Below are 14,953 nucleotides of genomic sequence, written 5' to 3' on the forward strand. Positions count from 1 at the left end.
AAAAAGACCAACTAGAACCATAAGCCTCTTGACAGTAGGAGCTGATTCTTTTTAATAATGTATAACCCAGTGCTTAATACACAGTGGGTGTTTAATCAACATTTGTAAATGAATGAAGAATGCTCTGAAAATATCCGAAAGACTTAAGTTCTCAAAAAAATGAAATTTTTTTACTTTCTTTTGTCTACTATAACAAAATATGTCTACTGTAGATACTGATAAACTTTTGTCTGAGTAGCTATCTACTTATATACTTATATGATACATATATATGTCATATATATTTTAAATAGCAGTTTGGAGATGATGTTTTTCTGCATATTTAAACTTCCTTTATACCAATTCAGGGAAAGAAAAGAATGTAGAGGACAAATTAGCAAATTTTGAAATCTAATTTTGAATTCTAGTGGAATCTCTTGTTAAAGTTTTGGGAATAGAAGAAATAGACATTTTGTGTTTACAGTTTTCTGGATTTTTGTTTTGAAGGATCTGTTACCATTTTCCACAATGATATGAGATAATTGTGAGTTGTTGAGAATCTTTATCTTAATGCATTCACTTCTTAAACATTGGTATAAAAGTACCCAAATTAAATAGGTTCTGGATCATTTAAAAATCTATGACTGAAAGAACATATATTGCTGTGAAAAGATAAAGTGATTATTCCTCTCCACTCCAAGTGCATTATCTGGTTGATTTAAGACTAGTTATTTTTACATGAAAATGTGTTTTCCTTTATTAGGATTAAAAATAACCTTTTGATTCTTGTCAGGAAGTTCATAAGAAACCACATCTGGAGGAAAAAGGCTTAACAGATTTTTTTCAATATAAGTGAATATTAATAAATTTGGTTTTTAGTGAGTTTTAAAGTCCTATCTTTAACACAAAAACCAAATAAAACAGAACAAAAACTAAGCCTGAACTCTGATAATTATTTCTTGTACAATAGGATGATCTGTCTAGGTTCACCGTGAGGTCATTAGTATCTACGCATGTATTCAAGTCTGTATGTTTGAAGTCTCACCTGTGAAAATTCCTATTTTCATTCACGTGAAGTAAAGCACGTGAAGCAGTTTTGCTCCTAACTTAACTGAGTTTTAAATTACGTAAAGAAAAACGTTCCTATTTAAAGCGAAAACTGGGTAAGTGTTAATTATGATAGGCACTGTGAAAGACTATCAACATTAAGATGAAAAACCTTTCTAGCATCAAGTGCATTTTCCTGTGTACCTTCCTAGCCATCTCCTCCCGCAACCCAAGGCAACCACTGTTACGCTTTCTATCATTATAGCTTAATTTTTCTCTAAAATATCCATTTGCGTATCTCAGTATTATATTCTATTTAATTTCTGGGAATTATTGTATGATATGGGTAAACCACAATTTTTTCCATTCAAGGCTTAATGGAACACTATTTCTAGATTTGGGCTGCTTTGAACATTCACGAACAGCTCCTTATGTGGAAACACAGTTCTATCCTTTTCAGTAAATATCTAAGAGGAAATTGATGAGTTATATTATCATGCAAGTTTAACTTCTGAGAGTGTAATGCCAGGTTTCCTGAGGGATGATGCTGTTCTCTGTAACCACCAGCGATTCCTGGGCGTCCCAGTTGCTCTGCATCCTCACTAGCACTTTGCATTATCTGTCCTAATTTTAGGTATTCTTGTGTATTTGTAGGAGTCTTTCATTGTGGTTTTAATTCACATTTCCTGCATATCTAATGATATGGAATACGTGTGTCATGATAGTTATATTTTATTTCCTGTTCTTATATATAGTAGAACCTCTGTAAATTAACCACCAAAGGGACAGTGCCAAACTGGTCAACATGTGGAGGTAGTTAACATAAAGAACTAGGCCTACTGTACTGGTATGTCTATATGGTGCATGTCTGCTCTATGAAAATGAGGTCAATTGAAACAGGTGGTTAGTGTAGGGAGGTGGTCAACTATGAATGATAGTTTTAAATTTTAAAGTTTTAAAATTTCCTGCTACTTCTTTCCAGATGAATAAAAACTGGAGATATCCCACGCTATCTAAAATATAATTTTGGCCAAGTTTGGACCTTTGTAAATGTAACCAGATTTTAAATCTGTTATTTGCATTGAGTTTTGTGAAATGATTAAAAAGGATCGGTAGTTTCAATAATAGAATCAGGTAAATTGTGATGCCTATAGCAAGAGAATAATGATATCCTACAAAAACCTAAAGGTAAGAAATGGATACATGTTATCCGTGCATTCTCATAATATCTCAAAAGAATGGCTGCAAGAATTGATCAAAATAATAAATATATTTTTCTAGCCCTCTCGTTTCAGCTTAACAAATACAACATATGCACCAAATCAAAATGCTATTTTCAGGCCTTCCTATTTGATAAGTTGTTTTTTGCAGTGGGTTTGAAACTATTGCTCTAAATAGAATCACTTCTGTTAACAACAAACAACAACAAATCCCATCTTTTTGCTCTTTTGTAATTTCTTTTATCTGTGTTGTCATTTTGCTCTTTTAGTCAGTTTTAGAACATATCACACATATCAACAGCTGCTCCCATCTGAATTGCAGGTGGTCCTACTTTAAATTGATGAGTATTTCTTTAAGTTAAGGTTTAATTTAGACTTGTGGTTCTGACCCTAATCTAAAACATCTTACATGGTCAGGCCCCTGAATATGCTTATGATTTGGTTTCCTGCTGGGTCCCTAATGACTCTTCTTCACATATAGATCAGGTTCACACTTGATCAAACCATAACTCACATTTGCCAAGAAAATTTTCTTTCCGTGATTGCTTCATCTGAGTGTCATGTTTTGCAACTTAAAATTTTACATATATATGATATATTTATGTTTTAATGAACATATTCAGAAATTTATATTTTTTTCTTCTGCTCTTGTTTATTCACTATATTTGAAAATTTTTCCTATATTCTTGTGGCAAATATGTGTTATACAGCTATGATAATTACAACTGCTAAATCTTTCTAAAATTAATAGAGAGTTTATTCAAAGTTCCCATAAATTCAACACAAATTTTAAATTATAGTAGAGCCTGCTTAAGTGCAATTATGATCTCTTAATGACTTTCAATTGATTTTTGTTATGGCTACCGCAATTAGAGAGCACCTAATTAATTTATTTTACTAACTAAGTAAAGCTGAGCATGGCCAGAATCAGAACACTGCATGCAGCATTCTGAGCCAGTGAGTTAAGAAATATTTACGGAAGCAAAAACAAAGAATCTTAGTTGTACTTCAAAAATATAAGAAACCTTACAGCTCATTGAACAAAATTGTTTCATTTTACTAACAGGAGATTTAGGTAGAGAGTCTACATTATTTGTTCCCAGACATAATAATGAAACAATGAGGAATTGAATCCTGTGTTTACAATTCCTTCCACTATGTTCAGGGTTTTCTATCCACGAGATCATGTTGTCTGCAAACATGGATAATTGAACTTTTTCCTTTCCAATTTGGATGCTTTTTATTTCCTTCTGCTGCCTAATTGCTCTGACAGGACTTCTTCTAGTACGATATTGAATTACAGTAGTAAACAGTAGTAAAAATAGGCTTTCTTATCTTGTTCCTGATCTTAGAGAAAAGCTTTTAGGTTTTCCCTATTCATGTTAATTGTAGGGTTTTCTTATGGCCTTTTTGTGTGTGTTGAGGTTAATAACGTCTGTAGTTAATTTCTAGAAAGTTTTTAATCATGAAACGATGTTTTTCTTTTTTCAAATGCTTTTTGCTTTTTTGTTGAAATGGTCATGTAATTTCTGTTTTTCTGCTAATAATAGTATTTCACGTTTACTAATCTGTATATACTAAACCACCTTTATATCACTAGGATGAATCTCACTTGGTCACTGTTGGATTCATTTTGCTCATATATATATATTTCTTTCTTTTTTTTTTTTTGAGACAAAGTCTTACTCTGTCTCCCTAGTTACAGTGCCATGGTGTCATGATAGCGCATAGCAACCTCAGTCTCTTGGGCTCAAGAGATCCTCTTGCCTCAGCCTCCCAAGTAGCTGAGACTTGTAGCTTTGCCAAGTCACTGGGCTACTTTTTTTCTTTCTTTCTTTCTTTTTTTTTTTTTTTTTCCTAGTTTTAGTGGAGATGGGGTCTTGCTCTTGATCAGGCTGGTCTTGAACTCCTGAGCTCAAGCAATCCACTCAACTTGGCCTCCCAGAGTGCTGGGGTTACAGGTGGGAGCCACTGAGCCCGCCCTGCTTACTTATTTTTGAGAATTCTTCTACGGATGCTCATCGGTGTACTAGACTGTCATTTTCTTTGTTTGTTGTATCCTTGTCTGGTTTTGGAATCAGGGTAACACTGGCACAGTGGAATGAATTTGGAAGTACTTCTTCTTTAGTCTTCTTGAATATTTTGAGAAGAATTGGTATTATTTATTTTGTATGTATTCTGTAGAAGTGGGCCATCATGCCATCAGGTCGGTCCTGGACTCTGCACTAAAGGAAGACTTTTTATTACTGATTCAATTTCCTCATGTGTTTCTGGGAAATTCATATTTTTTTTATAATTAAATCTTGGTAGGTTTTAGATGTCCAGGAATTTGTTCATTTCTTCTATGTTGCCAATTTTTTTGGCATGGAGCCATTCCTCATAGTCACTTATTGTCCTTTGTATTTCTCTGGTATAAGTTTTTATGTTGCCCATTTCACCCTTGGTTTAATTTCTTTGAGTCTTCAGTCTTATTTTATTAATCTAGCTAAAGGTTTGTTAATTTTATCTTTTTAAAAATGCCAACTCTTCATTTAATTGACCTTGTGATTTAAAAAAATTATTTATTTCTTCTCTGATGTTTATGGTTTCCTTTTTTCTACCTATTTTTGATTTAGCTTGTTCTCACTTTCTCAGGTTCTTGATGTGCATTGTTAGTTTGTTTATTAAAAGATTTTCTTCTGTTTTGATGCAGGCATAATGCTGTAAACGTCCTTCTAAGAACTGCTTATGCTGTGTCCCATAGCTTTTGGTGCATATAATGTGTTTCCATTCTCTATTCACTTCTACTAAGCTTCAGGTATCTTAAGGTAAAATGCAGTACAGTAATTTTATATTTCAAATTATACAGCAGAACAAAATTGGAATGCGAGTTAGAAGACCTGGTGTTACTTATGGCTTTCCATTACCTTTGCAAGTCACTTGACCTCCCACGTCATCAGACTCTTTACACATAAATCTCAGAGTCTGATTAATTGATTTTGATTCCTTCCAGCTTCAAACTTCAGTATTTTTTTCTCTCCATGGTTTTAAGATTTATTATATATGTCATGAGTGAGAGAAATATTTTCTTTGAGTAGCTGTATATCCACAGGAACATGCCTGTGTATAACTTTACTTTTCTATATCAGTTATTATATTTTCCACCTAGGGTAAACAGCTTATTTCAGTCATTTACGAGATAAGCATGATTATCAAGAAGGCTGAGTGTTTATTTTGTAAAACATCGGTCATCATCATGCCTTGAATTCTGTAAGTTTTTGATTGGTTACTCTGGGAGTCCAGTATGGAGTTAGTTCTTGAAGTGCTTGACGAGTCTGTGAATGACGGGCCGGTTTCATTGTGAGTGCAGTTGGCCTGCATTTTAGTTTGGGATAATCTGACATGAAAGGAGAGAGCTCTGGTATTCAGCGGATGATATTTCGATGTTGCTTTCCTGTTTGTATTTTCCTTCAAATTCGGTATATATCCTAAGTAGAATCCTTCTTCAGCTATCATCTCTAAATGTGGAATAAGAATATTGAATTGTATAAAAAACAAAACTCTTGCCTAAATACGTTCATCAGAATGTTATGAATGATAAACTATCAATTCAAATGTTTATAAGAGCATCAGCCTCTGACACACAGTAAGAACTGGTTGTCAAATGACTTGTCTCACTTTACCTACCAATAGAATCCTTCTTTTATGTTACATTGAGAAAAACTACCCTATAATTTATATGTGTTTAAATGTGAAAATTCATAGAAATTTATCAGTCTAGGTAAGTAATTATGATCATCCTTACATAAACCTGAAGCACTGTGATGTATTTTTGTGGTTGTATTCTCTGCAGATTCAGAAAAATTGAAATTATATAAGGAAGAGTTAAACTTTTGCCAAGATACTTGACATCTTTTAAATTATCTGCAAGCAACTAAAAGAAAAAGGATAAGATTCAATAAAGAGTACCTAAGTTATTCACACAAATCCCATCATTTCTATTGATTTAGTAACTAGTAAACCTCATTTTCCACTCTGTGAAGTGATAATGCTCCTGGCCATGAGCTCTCTTATTTCAGCACTTGGATTTGAAATATTTCCATCACCTCTGAAAGTTGCAACATAATCCACACGCTGATCTCCCAGAAGGTGTATCATCATGCAGATGGGCTCTGCTTTGTGCGAGTACAAACAGAATGTTAAAGGATCAGCTCGTGGAGACCTAACACTACACCGAAGATCCGAAGTACAGTTTTTATTTTACTGGAGGCTCTCAGAGGTGCAGCCGCTGGTTGGCAACACCATTAAGTAGGTTCAAGTTGGGAATGGAAGGTTAACAACAGCCTCTGTAATAGAAATGTAGACAAAAGATAATCCAACTTCCTAGCTTTCAAGGGATTCACTGGCAGTAGCTGACTGTGAGCTCTCAGTATTGAATCTAATAAAGTCCTCAGGCGGAGCAATGGTGGGGTTGTTACCTTGGAGAGATGACACTGTGGTTTCTGCATTTGTAGTCAGAGACAGGCACGCTGAAAGAGTTTCTATTTTAAGGGAACCTGAAGTGAAATCAGGATTTGTAATAATGTTATGCCTCCAGTTTTTATAAATGAACTAACATTTCCAGTGTAAAAGCCTGGAATGAGAATATACCATAATGACGCTTCTTCCTCCCTGTTGTTCCAAGTCATAAACTGCTACCAACCCTGACATCTAATTCTGCAACTGTTCTTCATCAAGCCAAGCTTCTTTTTCTTAACTCAATTTTTGTTTCAAACTAGTAGTGTCATCACAGGAAGAGTTTCTAATTTAAATGCTACTAATCACTTTAATTTAATTTGAATACAAAGCAAAAGATTAGTATTAGAAGAAGAATCCTGTAATGTGCGAATATGTAAAGTTAGGGGTCTAGGTCACTAGAAAAGTTTCAGTTTCAGTTCCCTTTTCAAATTGCCCTGACCGTAATTCTTTTCCATCATTTGTACTTAATCCAGAAAAAAAACGGAGTTCACTGAAGATTTTCTAAAACTGTTTTATCTAGGAAGAGCTAAACAGAAATGATACATTCCTTGACAAGGTCTTAACATGCTTCCTACACTTTTCGTGCATGTGAAATCTTTACTTTTCAGGAAGAATTTATCTTATATGACCTTTGATTCTTAACTAATTATTTTTTAAAAAGCAGTAGCCTGAGACAAATGAGAATGATATCACTGTTTTACTATAACTGAAGTTTTTTAGACTGAAAAATAAATAAATACAACATATAAATGACCATAAACAGCAAAACCACAACTTTCACTAAATGCTAATATCACTGAACCACGAAATCCAGTGAAAACCACCACCCTCTATGAGTAAATTGGGTGATGCCACCTTTATTTTAAATTTCAAAATTCCTTTCACTTAAAAAGCTTCATGAAATGTATTTGATGGTTCACTATGTCCTTGATAACTGCTACATTTAGCTTTGGGGATTTATTTTTAATTTGAATTTAATCACTCAGTTCAAGACTGTAGTAAAGTGAATCTATTGCAGTCTTTAAAATGATGGAAGGTGAAAGTTTGATTTTTCTATTTATAGAAATAACAAAAGCAATAGAGCAGAGAGAAGAAAGAGGAACATGCATTAAAAAAATCAAAGTGCTGAACATGGTGCATCGGCTGATGCCTGGACGAGTAATTCACCTCTGTTTTCTCTTATAATCTGAGTGCACATGCCGCTTGCTTCAACACACACATCACACCCACACAGACTCACACACGCCCCCTCCAGCTACTTGCTCCTTTATAATAAATTCATCCAGTGTAAATACACCGTGCTGTCTTCAGCTCTGCTTAGATATCAAGTGAGTGTTTTGCAATAAGCAACATGTTTGGACTCTAGGGCTACACATGTTAGGGAGAAGTTATTCACAGGTACGAGGTGCAATACCTCATCTAAGGACTGTGCTTACTTTGCTATGTATAGTTCTAATTTCTCACCAAAATGCATTAAAGAAGAGCACATAAAGGAATGTAGGGCACAATTAAGCAACATAACATAAGATGATTCAAATTACTGCCCTGCTCACATGCTTCCATTTATATATTGAGCTGAGACGAGCGTTACTCTTTCTTAGGTGGTGATATCAGACCATCTATACTGTTAATTTTGAGAAAATTGCTACCTCATAGCTCTGTTTTCACATCTGGCAAGTAGATTACAAAAATATTCCCTAAAGATAACATATGGTCTTTGAAGACCTAAATACTATTGGAATTAATTTAATTTACATGACATCTGGATAAACAGAAATGTCATGATAGCACTAAATGCCCTTATTACAGTAGCTACATATGAACTTAGCACAAAAAGATAGACACCAAATACATTTCAAATGCTTAATCAGTAGCACTGTCCACATTAGCTCTTCAGCTGTGCCTGCATTTTAATGTATTTTTCAATTTCCCATAATCTGACAAATTTTCTTTTGAACCATGCCCTAACAAGGTCAGATGATCTTCTGATAGAAGCCCAGAAAAATGTGCATGGCTCCATAGGTAGTGCAATTTAGGTTTCTTGATCAAAATTCCTATTGGAACTATTTCACAGATTAATTACAAACACACACATACACACACAAATGAAAGAAATAAACTGCTTTCAACAAAAAGCAAAGGAACAAAGTCACCAGCTCCAATGAAGTTGAACTACCAAAGGGCCATCACTATTATTAAATTTTTAATTTAAAAATAGAAGCATGATCTTCCTTTTTTCAATTTTCCTCATGCATACCTAAACTACTATAAATAAAATAACTTCTAAACACTTGTCTTTGGCAAGTTTGAGAGGTTCTATTTAAGATTCTGATGGAGACTGGGGATAAATATCAATACACGTGGACACACAAGCTGTAGGCATGGTTAGAGATATTTGATAAATTATATCATCTCTTTGAAATTTCAAAATATACAGATTGAATTTGGCTTATTAAGCTATCTGAGACTTCTTATTGTAATAATAATAGTTTGTTTTAGTTTAAATTTACAAAAATATTTTAGCAAATAACCATTGTTTAGAGGAAAATCACTTGTTTTCCTCTGTGTGTGATCATTTATTTTGACATTAATTTGGGAAATATTAAGTTAGGAAAACAAAATTTTTATGTATTAATAGCTACCAAAAGGATAAATGAGAAGGGGAATTGAAAGATTAGATAGTTCCACAAGTTGCCTTCATTGCAAAGGGATTATTTGTTCAATATCTTTAAAGTGGTTTGTGCTTAATGAAGACTTTTAAAAATTTCAGAATTTAAGATACTGTACAAAGTTGTAAAAAGTTTAGAAATCGCGTTAATGTTAGAAAACACTAGGTAGACATTTCTGTTTTTAAATTCAAACAGCTTTTCAGTCTCAGCATGTTGAATAAATTCACTTTTTATATTCTGAAAACTGATCCATTTTTATATTTAATAAGAAAACATTTAATTAAAATATAGGCTCCTACAAGAATCCATTTGAAAAAAACCCCAAAACACCAAAATGCATCTATCTATGTCAAGGGAATTTAAAGATAAACAATTTGGAGTTTGCTTAAAGGAGCTCACTCTTTCATAAGGTTGTGTGAAAGGAAGTAGTCATTATGAAACATGCGTCCATGCTCACAGTTTGGTTCAAAGTGTTGCTGAGGTAAGAAGGAGGAGAGAAAGGCCTAACTGCCAGAGATCCCAGGGAGGGAGGAGTGAGAAGTCTTAACCAGGCATCTGAATGTTGTTCCCTGGTGTGGCAATGATACCAGGCAGGAATGAGGCCTCCAACAAAAGGCACTATAGAATAAACATAACAATTGCACTATCATTCTTTAACAGCTTTGAATAAGTTGAATTCAAAACTTTATCCTTTTTTTTTTTTTTTAGACAGAGCCTCAAGCTGTCCCCCTGGGTAGAGTGCTGTGGCATCACAGCTCACAGCAACCTCCAACTCCTGGGCTCAAGTGAGTCTCCTGCCTCAGTCTCCCAAGTAGCTGGGACCACAGGCGCCACCACAATGCCTGGCTATTTTTTGGTTTGCAGCTGGCATTGTTGTTTGGCGGCCGGGTTGGGGATTCGAACCCACCACCTTAGGTGTATGTGGCCGGTGCCTTAGCCACTTGAGCCACAGGTGCCGAGCCTCAAAACTTTATCTTTAAGATGAGTTAGTGATGGAAAGTCACAGTGATTGATTTTTTTTCCCTAAACATTCCCTCAAGTAGTATTTAAACTTCCTTTAAATAAAAACCTTATCCACAAATTGTGCCTACGACGTATCTGAAGTAGATGGAGAGAAGAGGGCAACAAATGTGTTCTACAACAATACTCCTGCTTCTCCGGGTAAATTCCAAGCTGTGGAGCATGGAGCCTTTCCTGTCTTTAGGCGAGGCCCCAGTTCCAAAATGCTCTTTCTATAAGGATAAGCCGGTTACTCAAACAACAGCTGCTTTGTCTGTCCTTGCATTAGTTTATGCTTTGCAGTCACAGGCTTAAAAATGGATGCCCAGAGGCTGAGGTGTTCAGGAGTTCAAGACTCAGGCTCAGGAGTTCAAGAACTCAGGCTCAGGAGTTCAAGACTAGCCTGAGCAAGATGGAGACCCTCAACTCTACTAATATTGGAAAAACTAGCTAGTTGTGGTGACAGGCACCTGTAATACCAGCTACTGGGAGTCTGAGGCAGGAAGATTGCTTGTGCCCAGGAGTTTGAGATTTCTGTGAGCTGGGATGCCACAGCACTCTACCCAGGGCAATAAAGCGAGACTCCTGTCTAAAAAAAGAAAATAATAATAATACATAAAAAGTAAAGATGGATGCCCAAGGGTGATGGAATTCCCTGTTTTCTCAGGCATATAAAACCAGTGCATGCACATATAGCAAGACAAGCCTGGTTCTGCCTTGTTATAAAAAGACAGTTTAACAGCCTCTGAAGTAGGGATGTCTGTCCTCTCCACCTCAGTGGACACTCCCCTGGTGCAAACCCATAGATGTGAAACACCTGGAGCTCCTGCCGCAGAAGAAACTCCAAGGAGGCTTTGCTTCACCATCCTTGCCCTTTATCGACGGGGAGGATTCTCCATCAATGTTACAACTTTCAAGTCTGTCTAAACTACTAGTAACATCTTCATATTTTTTCATCTTTCTTTAAAGGCATTAAAAAAAATCTTATACCATGTTAAAGTTTCTGTGTAAAAGGGCTCATTCTTTTTTATAGTCTTCAAATCCATAATAGACTTCTCTTCCTTCTACAGTGTGTAGTAGCAAACCACACTGCATTACGTACACCCTTTGAAATCTGGATTCAACTTTTTCTCTCCCTCCCTCACCCCCCTCCTCTCCCCTCCACTCCCTTCTCCCCCTCCCTCCTTCCTCCCTCACTGTCTCTCTTCCTTCTTTCCCTCATTCCCCCTTTTCCTTCCCTCCTCCTCTTCCTCTTTCCTTTTCTTGCTCTCTCTCCCTCTCTCTCTCTTCTGCTTTCCGTTGTGTAAGCAGATCTGTTTTATTTACCCCAAAGCCACTGTGAAGCTGGTGTGTGGGGGGTGGGGTGGGGGGAGCTGTTTATCATAGTGTTCAAGATGTTCTGGAAAACTGTTAGTTTACTATAGTTCCAGAGTAACTAGTTTACTTATGGAGTCAATTTATTCTAAAAGGTAGTAACATTTGAAAATGTAAATTAATTCATAAAGGCTTAGGTAAATTCATATATAAATAATTTATTATATTACTATTATATATGTGTAACAACCACTTACTTTCATATTAACATTCAATTCTCTTATATGAATAATGCTCTCCTAGTATTATAATGTATTTGACACAGGTTTCCGTCTCACATGCTTCACGCCTACACTAGTCATCACTAGCATACAGCCTTCAGAAATTTTAGTCATTAGCACCTATGTAAATAATTCAAGACTAACAGCAAGTTTGCAGTTTCCAAGAGTCCTACTTAATATAACACATGATATACCTACTAACTTTTGATAATTTCTCTATGTAAGTAATTGGCTTTTCTACATATATATATAAAACATATATATATAATGTAAATTTGCTTTTAATACGATGGGCAAAGACTCATGTTATAGGACAAAATTAATCCACTTGATCTGTGAATATATTGAACATGGCTTGAGCCTTTTTGTTAGAGTTTTATTTTATTCTTTTTAACATTTTATTCTAAATTAGTAAATAATCATTATAAAATTTATGGGTATAATGTAGTGTTTTGGTACATGTATAAATAACATAATGATAAAATTGGCAAATTCACATATCCATTACCTCAAATGCTTCTTTGTGATAATGATATTTAAAATCTATTCTTTTAGCTATTTTGAAATATATGTTATCATTAATTATAGTTACCATATGCTGCACAGTTGGTCACTAGAATTATTTACTTTGCTCCACTATAGATAGTAGCCTAGTCAGTAACAGCAGTTTCATTGTTAAAGCTCTGTATGTGTGTAGATGCACACACACACACACACACACACACACACACACACGCAATCTCTGATTCTCAGAAACAAGGACTTGATTGCAAACTAAACTTCCTTGGAAAGAACTGCAGCTCTGAAAATTGTTTTGCAATCAATATATGTAGCACTTAGATTACAAGTAAGCGCTGAGGTGAGATACTTCCCCAGATAATCAGGTGAAGTTTGACTGGAAGCCAAGAGGCCGCTCTTGGTGAGGCCTTTATGATTCTTAACAGAAACATTTTAGTGCACTGAAACTTGCAGTGTGTTTCCTATCATCCCTGAAAATGTTTCCTTTTGGATTTGGCTACAGAGATTCTGTGTGTGTGTGTGCTTTGTTGTTTAAAACATCACAGAGTAGATATAGATTCTTAATAGTGACATTTCACAGCCTTTTTTCTTTAAATCAAAGAAGGAAATGTTATATGACAGATTTGCAGATGTGGATTTGATCATTTTTTTTTTTAAATAGGAAAGCATACTTAAGAGAAACTCCAAATATCCTCAAATGCAAAAAAAAAAATGCCATTATTATTGAAAAAACATCAGATAAAATTAAACATGGTATTTGTGGGCAAAGGATCAATGTTTTCAATTTTAGCATAATTTTCAATCAGGGGCATACTTCAAAGGTTGAAGAGAAAAAATATATGAATAGATAAGATACATTATACTTAAAATACATGTTTTCAAATCTTTATTATCTTAAAATTACATTTGAGTCTTAAAGATTCCTAGGATTCTATAATAAAATGTTTAGGGATATAAATTATGTTAACTTTCCACCAAAAAATTTTACAAATGATTACTAACTATAGCCGAATCTGTAGTTGAACAAAGTAAATAAAAGCTCTCTAGCTATGATTTCTGGGTCCGTCTAACTCCTCTGACAGGGCGCTTTCCGTTACACCTTGGTTATGTGACACCCTTCTCTTTATCATCGCACTGACTGTATCTCTATTTGAGACGTACATTCATGGCGCTGCTGGCAGCTCCTGGTCTGGCAGACTTCCTGGGTTAGTCATGTTTTAGTCTTGACTTTCAGCAGGAGCCAAACAGGTGCTTTTTAAATGTATTTCAAGCACACCAGGCTGAAAACAACAAGTTTGTTAAACAAATGCTTTTCGGAGACTTAATTGGGGTGTCATTAAAGGTAGGAATAGACTTCTAACTGTGGCTTGCCATCTTGTTTCCCAGAGACGTGTGTGGATATGATGAACTGACTTGAATGCCTCCAGGAGTGCCTCTTACGTGCCAAACTGTTAGGCTTAGCATTTTCATGTACAAACATTCTCACTCAATTGTCAGAACAACATGGCGAAGCAGAATTATTAGGCAGCTATCGAGGCTCAGAGAAGTCGAGCAAGTTGCATGAAGTCATGGATTGGACAGCAAGTAGTCTAGGCATAGAGTGGATTTTAACCCAAATCCAGATGGTCAAAGGCTACCATGTTAATCACCCACTGCATTGCAAGGGGAGTTTAATAAGAGGTCTATGTGGAGCTAGAATTCTGCCGTCAGTGAAAGATTTCCCATACTTTAAGAAAAATAGTTGTCTGAAATCTTTTCTGGGAACATTTTTCTCATTCAGGACTTGTTTGCATATGCAAAAATCATTTAATCTGTTAATCTTAGGTTTCTCCTTCTAAAAATAATGATAACAGTATTTCAAGCTATCGCCCACAGATATGTGAATATTAATGCAATAATCATGGTCATAAGTCATTTAAAACTATTCCAGAAAATTTGTGAGTGGTAGATAGATCCATAAAGTCTATTTTTGTCTTTCAAAAAAAAAAAAATCCAAGGCCCATTCCCCTACCCGCTCCCATTTTCCAAGAATACGTGAAGAACTACTAACGGAAGACACTGCAGTCAGTGGCAAAGTGGCCCCAAGGGTAACGGTAATAATGACATGAATCTTAATTTCAATTCATTTTTCTTTGCCCAAAGCCTGGTTCCTATTTTAATACACAGTGAATATGAGACCAACTGACTTTTTAACTAATTTTCTTTGAAAAAAATCATAGTTGTAAGCACCCATAGAGCTAAATCTTTATTCCAGCATACAGATATTAGAGGGTCTATATTATCTTCATTAACATCGTGTCAATTGCATTTTAATGCCATCAGTATTAGATTTTCTCTAGTAGACTTTATGCAAGACAAATTTCAAGATACAAAAGAATATAGAAATTTCCAGTAATAAAATTTTCCATACTCCAGGAATAGAAGAAAT

Source organism: Otolemur garnettii, unplaced genomic scaffold (assembly GCF_000181295.1).
Source record: "Otolemur garnettii isolate 467f Iridium unplaced genomic scaffold, OtoGar3 scaffold00061, whole genome shotgun sequence".
NCBI lineage: Eukaryota > Metazoa > Chordata > Mammalia > Primates > Galagidae > Otolemur > Otolemur garnettii.